We start from the raw sequence: 8,900 nt of genomic DNA, 5'->3' as shown, positions 1-8,900 counted from the left end.
AAATAGATTTTGAATTTAGATATTTTTGAACCCCCAAATGTGTACACCGATGAGAAATGCTAAAATGTTGCTATGGAAGTTGCTGCTTGGTTTTTCTTCATATGTCATACATTTCATGTCCCAGGACACCTCTTGAGGGTAAAAACCATAGTGCATCACTTACCCTACCCAGATGTGTCACGGCCAAATTGATTATTAGGGCCCTGGTGATTTAATAGTTCTGCGATGTCAAAAGCTGTTTTTCTTTGTGTTTGGTTGAGCCTATAATGCTAATTGCAAGTGATTTTTGGCAATTATCAAGATTATTTGATTTGGGTAGGTCATTCCTTTCATCTTGCTAAACCAAGTCCTTTTCACCTCTTAGTCTCACGTTTGTCCTGATAATTGCCTCAAAATTGGATTCTCCAGGTATTCCTTAGTATACATTCTAATATATACCCATAAACATAAAATGTACTATATTGATTTGAACACACTGGTCTGTTGCTTTGCCAGTTCTTCCAGCATATTTATAACTGTTTTGAATTCTTCCTCCAATGAGATGCTCAACTTTTCGAGCTTGTCTTTGGTTGATGCATATGCCTTTGGGAATCTAAAACGTTCCTCAGTCACCACGGAAGCACAAATCATGTTGTTAAGTGTATTTCTAGTTGCAAAACCTCAGATACTCTAACAGAAAAGTAATTTGCTGCAAGGGTATTGGATAACTCGTAGGAATAATAGAAAAGCTGGAGAAAAGGGGTGGGAAAGGGCAGGAATTGAAGGAGATTTGGGGATCCATGTAGCAGAAAGAAGTCAACTGTCTCTGCAGGGCCCCACTGCTGGAATGAGTGAGATTCAAACATTGTTTTTCAACTTATCAAGATTTAAAGTCCCGGGAGAGCATGTCTGATTTTTCTAAGCTCAGGTCAGCTGCTCACACTTTGTCTGGGGCAAGAGAGGCACATTGATTTACAGCTCCACCAGGACTGCACACAGTGAGGGAGAGGTGAGGCCCCCCCCAAAGAAATTTGGAGAAGGGAACAAAAACAATAAGAGCCTATTACAGGGGGTGAGTGCTTTGAGGAGAAATGATTTCATTTGACTGCATGATTGAAGTAACAGGATTGAAGCGCCTTCCTTTGCTATGCAGACTGGCCTGGGGAAAATTAGTGGGCTCTGGCCCAAACCTGGTATTTAGCCAGATTTGATTTTGCAATTAGTGAAATCTTCTACTGGTTTGTGATTTGACTTTGCTGCCACAAAGTCTGATAAATTTATATTAGTGACGGTAATATCTAGAAAGCTAAAAAGTTCCTCGGTTATAAATGAACACTTTTCATTAATATTTAGAGATTAAACTCATTTCTTATGAGCTGATGGAAACAAATGATAACTTGGCCTTTACCGTACAAAATTATAACAATTTATCAACATTTGGGCAAACTCCAGGCGAGTTTTAAGTGCTAGAATTTGTTGATTAACATTGTTTTCTTTCGCTAATTGACTTTTAGACAACAGAGGTCCATTTAAATGACTGTTTGCTGGAGGATGTGGCTGCATCAGGGTCTCCATTGTTTCCTGGAAACCGCAGCTGTGTTGGTCCCGAGATTAATGAGCAGAGAGAACATTTTCCAGCAAAGGCCCTGGTGGCTGATTTCGGGAGGTCCTCGTCGTGACAGAGAACTTCAGATTTAAGGCTGATTGTCATAAGCTCTTGGATCTGCGTATGGGCTGCTGCTTCCCACACACACAGTATGGTAGCATTGTTATATTCCGTATGATTTTTGACTTGTGCCAATCATCCTTTCTCTATCGTCTTACCTTCTGATTTTTTTTTTTTTTCTTGCATGTTTATTTGATCAACAGAAATTGATTTCCATTGTCAGGAAAGATTCTTTGCCGGAAGCAGGGCCAGCTTCATGGGCCGGCCACCTGTGCAATCACATGAGGCCCCGGGCTCAGAAGGGTGTCACACTCGGTTGTTCTTTCTTTGATCATCTTTACAATCATTACCCTGAACACTTTCTCATGTAGACTGCCCATCTCCCCTTCACTTAGTTCTTCTTCTGGGGTTTTATCTTGTTCCTTTGTCTGGAACATATTCCTCTGCCGCTTCATTTTGTCAAAGGTGGTTTGTATTTTTATGTATATGGTAGGTTAGTTACGTTTCTCGACCTTGGAGAAGTGGCCCTCTGTAGGAGACGTCCTATGCGTCCCAGCAGTGCACTCCTCTCTGGTCACCTAAGCTAAATGGTCTAGGGGTTCCCCCTGGGAGGGCTGCATGCATCCTTCTGCTGTGGTGGGCTGACTATGTGTGTGGTCTGGTGGGCTTGGTTGGCCCCTAGCCTGGTGGGTTGCCAGGCTCTGTCTTGGGCGGATGCTGCCGGCTGCCGTTTAGTGAGACCTGGTCAAGAGTTGGCTGGTTGTGGAATCCTAGGGGACCCCAGGGTTAATGCTGGCTCACCGGTGGGCAGAGTCAGGGTCCCAAAGACTCTGGGGCTGTGGCCCACCCACTGGGAGGTGAAGCCAGATCCTGGGGTTGGTGCCAGACTACTGTCAGGCAGGGCTGGTTCCTGGGGTCTGGCTGCAGGACCAGGGATCCCAGAGCTCTTTCAAATCATTGTTGGTGGGGGCAGGGGGAGGGCCGGCTCCTGACACAGTCGGGTATGGGGGTCGGCATTGGCCTGCTAGTGGGCAGGGCTGTGGCCCAGCTGGTCCCAGGGCAGGGTCTGGCCTGCATTGCGGGATTAGCAACACAGTTTCCTTGCTCCTGGCGTCTGCCTTCTGGTAATAGGTCTAGAGGCGGGTCTAGAGGCTTGCGCAGACTTCCCGGTGGGAAGGGTGGGTGCCGCCTATTGGTGGGTGGAGCTATGTCCTGGCCCTCTGGTAGGCTGGCTATGTCTAGGGGCGTGTCTAGGGAGCGTGTCACGAGGGGGCTCCGGGCTCTTTAGTCTTTAGGCGGCCTATCTGCTGCTGGGTGGCGCTGCGTCCTCGGCCAGTTGGTTGTTCGGCCTGAGGCGTCCAGTGCCTGCGCCTGGAGGCTGTTGGGTGGCGTCAGGTTTGGGTGCTAAAGGGCCAAGATACCAGCCACCAAGAGTGTTGGCGCAGCCGAATGTTCTCCAATATGGCTGCCGCCGGCGTCTGTGTTCCCCCTCGCCCCACCCCGAGGTGAGGCACAGCTGCAGCCGCTGCCTCCGCAGGAGACCCTCCAAGACCAGCAGGTAGGTACGCCCCAGGCTCCTATCAAATTACTGTTGGTTCCCTGGGTCCCGGGTCCTGTGAGGTTTATGTGTGTGCCTTTTTTTTTTTATCTTATGAATTTATTTATTTATTTTGGCTGCGTTGGGTCTTCGTTGCTGTACGCGGGCTTTCTCTGGTTGCGGTGCACGGGCGTCTCATTGCGGAGGCTTCTCGTTGTGGAGCACGGGCTCTAGGCGCGCCGGCTTCAGTAGTTGTGGCTCGCGGGCTCTAGAGCGCAGGCTCAGTAGTCGTGGCGCACGGGCTTAGTTGCTCCGTGGCATGTGGCGTCTTCCCGGACCAGGGCTTGAACCCGTGTCCCCTGCATTGGCAGGCGGCTTCTTAACCACTGCGCCACCAGGGAAGCCCTTGTGTGTGCCTTTAAGAGTGAAGCCGAAGCCTCTATCCCCGCGTCCTGCGAGGCCCCGGCAGCTAAGCCGCGCTGGCCTTCAAAGCCAGATGCTCTGGGGGTCCTCCTCCAGGGCCGGACCCCTGGGCTGGGGAGCCTGAGCTCTCACCCCTGTGGGTTCAGCTTTTAGGTGTCCTTTTCAGAGAGGAGAGTTCAGAGGCTTCTTCTCTTGCGGCCTTTGCTGAGGTGGGTCTCTTGAGTTTCTCTGCGTTCCTAAAATTCTCAGCCTTTGTGTGGAAATCCCCACTCCTCTTTATTCCCAGTAAGATAAGGTTTCATGGTTATGGGTTTGGTTTCTGTGGTGGTTGTTTAGGAAACAAGGAAGTTACAGGAAAAAGCAAAGGTTAAAACAAAAAAAGTGTAAGAAAACAAAATGGTGACGCGCTACCTGTCCAAACATGGACGCAATCATCTCCACAGGTTGATAATTAAACCCAGCTGCAGATTCGGCCGGCCGGCACAGTGTGTATAGGACGTCCAGGCCTTGATCCTTTTCATCACAGGGAAGTCAGGCCAAGCTTCTTAGAGTCCCAGGCGCAGGTGTAATGGTTTCAGGAGGGCATGTGGTTACCTGAGGCAGATGGACTGACTTACCATTACACCCAGCTGCTAAGTAAAGCAACCTGCCCAGGTAAAGCAAGACTAAGTAAAGCAACCTGCCTAGGTTTACTTTCTTATCTGGGAAATGAGCTTTTATGAAACCACGTGAGCTGATGCAAGTAGCATGAGAAACACAGTGCCGTGTGCGTAGTAAGTTCTTCGTAATGGTGGTAGCCTTATGGTTCGTTTCATTGTGCTGGCCCTTTCCCTCCTTTCCTCTTATGGAAAGAATCCGATTTTCTCCTTTAGCCTTAGACCCTTAGACTCTGCTCCCTGGGAAGTCCCTGAGGCTCCAGGAGATGGGAAAGCAACTTCTTTTCCTGTCCTTTCTTTGCTCTTCTCTTGGCTTTCTTTGACCTCAGTGCCCCATCCCTAGCTGTCAAGCATCTTACGAAGTTTGTCATGAAGTCTTCTGGTGTCCCGGTCAGGGTCTGGTATACTCAAGTGAGGGAACTGAGGAGAGCGTAAGGAAGGCATGTTTTGTAAAAGTGCGAGCAGCTTTAAGAGGTGCTGCTTGCAAGGGGCAGTGAAGCCATGCTGGGCTAGCACAGGGGCGAGCTGACACTAACCCTCAGGGGGTGTGAGGCAAGGGGTGGGAGCAGCTACCAGGACGACAACTGCCCTACAAATGCTAGGAGCCTAAAGCCTAGGGCCCTAGGATAAATACCTGGAACTCACCCTCCTGTCCTCCAGTCTCCCGCCACTCCCTCCCAACAGGAAGCTGGAAGGTAAGAGGGGACGTTGAGTCAGTCCATCAAAAGTCAGACTCCAGGGCAATGAATGAACAGACCGCAAAGGATGCAGGCTAGATCAACAGAGGCATGTGCGAAACATCCTATACTTGGGAACAACTCTCCTCTCCCTTATTTATTTACTTACTTATTTACTTATTTATTTATTTGAAATATATGTGACATATAACATTGTGTATATTAAGGTGTACAACATGTTGATTTGATACATTTATCTGCTGTGTTCTGATTGCCATTGTAGCACTAACCCCTCTACCATGCCACATAATTGTCTTTTTTTTTTTTTTTTTATGGTAAGAATAATTAAGATCTGGTCTCTTAGCAAATTTGATGATGGGAATACAGTATTTTTTTTTGTCTCTATTCACTATACTGTGCATTAGATCTCCAGGATATACGTTTTTTTTAAAAAACATAAAATACGAGAGGAAGAAAATGAAGTAGTAGAATTTTAGTTTTAACTGCATTCAGTTCTATGTTTTTCACTTATGCCATTTTTTTTCAACTATAGTTCAGAAGTTAATTTTTTATTAAGATACTTTGTGTGTGTGTTTGTGTGTTTGTGTTTGTGTGTAGCCAATTTCAGTTTACTTGGATTAAAAAATAAGAACAAGAGAAAACCAAACCATCATGACAGCTTCTCATGAGGTGCCTTTTTTTCTACACATACTTCTCTACTGAGTTGATTCTAACTGCTTCTTGTTTTGGGGGGAGACCCTTCTTGTTTGGGGAAACTTTAAACCTCAAAAAGACACCCCTTCCCCACTTCCCAAGTACAGGCTTGTACCAATCCCTGTGGAATCCCTGATACCCATTAAGATCTTCCTGGGACTGGCTTCCTGTTGGCTCCTGGACTTGCTTCTCTGACGTGTGACTTTCTCATGTGTCCCCTGAAGGCTCCCAGAGACCCAGCCCTACAAGGCTGATGTCTGCCTCTGACCAAAGTCTAGAGGTGCAGTCAGGATCAAGCATGTCATCAGCATTAAAGGATTCTCTTCTCTAATAAAGCTCCACTTCAAGGCCTGTGCTTTCAGGCTGGTGTGGGAACTGGTGTCTGTGATGGTCAGGTTGTCAGTGCTCCCTTGTTACTTAATGTCTGTTTTGGCCTTCATCTTAGCTTAAATATCACTTCCTCAGAAGAGCCTTCCTTAATCCCCCGAACTGGGCCAAAGCCTTTGTATGCTATCACAACCTCCCACAACCTCCTGTGTTTACTCTATTTGTAGTTACACTTTTTAGATTTGTCTCTTTTATATCCTAAGTCTGTGAGGACAGTTTTTGTGTCTGTTCACCACTGGACCCCTGCTATCTTGAAGTACCCGTGTAACTTAACAAATAATTGTGCTTGCTTGCCTGATTTTTGCCTTCTGGATTCTATTTGAATGCTATCAGTGGCTTCCGCTGGCCATGAGCAGAATCTTTGTCTTTGCCTCTATCAAAGTTTGTTTCTCTGGCTAGACCTCCCCGCTCAGTTTCTGTTTCTGGTTCTTCAGCTCATATACGGAACAGATACTGAACAAACATGCTGGGCCCCATGTTTCTCAGAACTTTCCTGGCCAAAGTTTTGGTCTTGTCCCCAACCCCCTCCAGGTGCCCAGGTGCTCTGGGCTTGGATGATTGGTCCTCAGGTCTTATCAGATCCTGTGCTGGGTTGGGAGACAGGGTGGGCTAGTAGTCTAGAGCTGTCTTAATCATAGCAGATGGTTTCTCCCAGAGTTTAGCAGAGGTGTTCCTTTCCCTGCTTGCTGGGGTGGGGAAGAAAAGGGGTTTCTCTCATGTCAGGGGCACTGACAAAGATGATGAGCTCTCTCTCCCTTGTCTGACTAATTTTAGCAGCTGCTCCAAGCTTGACACGCTCAGAGACCATTGGTTCTCAGTTCCTCCATTATGGTATTTTACCGGAGCAGCCTCCTGTTCAATAAATAGATATTCTTGATTAAGATTATTTATGGACTTTTTTGTGTGTGTGTGGATTATTTTATGGACTTTTCAGATTGTCTCAACAGGGATGAAGGAAGCTGAAAGTTAACTTATAAAGAGTAATTAGGAAGCTAAAATATCTGCTGGATACCCAAGTCTGAATAACCACCGTTTGCCCGTTGGCTTTTTAAGAAACAGTGGTATTCCATGAAAAAAGTGGCTAGCTCATTTGCATCTTGAACAATCACACAGTTTGTTTTTTCTTCCTGGAAACAACTGTTGTACTTTGGTATGCAGCAGAAGTACTTTCTGCATACTTTCCATTTTGTTACACAGAATATTAAAAAGATGTCCCTCAGAGTTGTGACTTACTACAATGAACAATGTTTACTGCTTCATCATGGTCATTCTTAAGTGAAAGTGGCATTTTTGTTTTACTACATGTGAGTGCTGGTGAAGGAAGTGAAAACTACTAGTTCGGTGCCTTGGTTTGGGCAAAGGCATCAGTTGTTTTATCTACCATTGCTTTGGGACCATCAGCGTAAACGTTGACACGGTGAAAAGGTAAATAACGTCTCCATGTGATTGTGAAAATATTTTTGACCCGAGGACTCCTTGAAAGTGTTTCAGTGGTTTTGTAGGGTCTGTGGACCACACTTCGAGAATAACTGCTCTAGGAATAAAATTCATCAGCATTAACGGGGTAGAAAGATTTTTATTGGTTCTAGAAAAAACTTCCATTCCGTGTAACAGATCTTCATGGGAAAAAAATATATATATTCTGAATTCTCAACATCTAACTTATTAAGAAACTGTGAGAACTCACCCTATTTATAAGTTGGGGACGGCCTACACGTTAATAGTTTGTGTAGTGCACCTGTCTCCTAGTTTACATGATGCTCAGTTTCATGAAAGAAAGCAGGTAACTAAAAAACACTTAAAATTAATTTTCTTGTAAGGAAAAGAATGAGACACATTTCGGTGAGTTATAAAAAAAAATCAAGTTCTTGTCCTTTTACTATAATGCATTAATATTCTCAAGTAAACACTTCTAGACAAAGTGAATATGGGGAAAAAAAGATTTATTTATGAAGTAAACAATAGCAAAAATAACTGAAAAGTCCCCCCCGCAAGACATTAACCTACAGGTACTGTTAATTCTATTCTACATCTTCTTTATTATGGGAATTCTTCTTCTTATTATTATTTGTATTGACTTATAGTTGATTTACAATGTTGTATTAGTTTCAGGTGTACAGCAAAGTGATTCAGTTATATATATATTCTTTTTCAGACTCTTTTCCATTACAGGTTATTACAAGATATTAAGTAGAGTTCTCTGTGCTATACAGTAAATCCTTGTTGCTTATCTGTTTTATGTATAGTAGTGTTTATCTGTTAACCCCAAACTCCTAATTTATCTCTCCCTCCCCTTTTCCCCTTCAGTAACCATAAGTTTGTTTTCTATGACTGTGAGTCTATTTCTGTTTTGTAAATAAGTTCATTTGTATCATTTCTTTTAGATTCCACATGTAAGTAATATCATATGATATTTGTCCTTCTCTCTCTGATTTACTTCACTTAGTATGATAATCTCTAGGTCCATCCATGTTGCTGCAAATGACATTATTTCATTTTTTATGGCTGAGTAATATTCCAGCATTACAGGAATTCTTGCAAACCAAGTTTTTTTCATACTCAGTGTTGGCCCAGGTTTAGCATATTCTTCAGTCTTGGCTGTATCTCATTGTGCCCTCTCACCCCCCCCCGTGTTTAATGAACGTCTGCCGGATGTACAGTTGTCAACTGGAGTAACATCATGTATGGGCCAACCAATGAATTTGCATGTTGTCAGGTGATACTGGTCTTACCTAATGTTAGTCCAGCTGCCAACTCTACATTAAACTCTCCTTACAAGGGTGTTGTCATCACATGTGCAATCTCTAACTTTTAAGTGAAAGGTGACATATGAATGTTTGTTTTTCTTTTTAAAACTTTTA

This window comes from Balaenoptera physalus (genome assembly GCF_965194825.1).
Source record: "Balaenoptera physalus genome assembly, chromosome: 6".
NCBI classification, from domain to species: Eukaryota; Metazoa; Chordata; class Mammalia; order Artiodactyla; family Balaenopteridae; genus Balaenoptera; species Balaenoptera physalus.
This window is presented reverse-complemented; position numbering follows the sequence as displayed.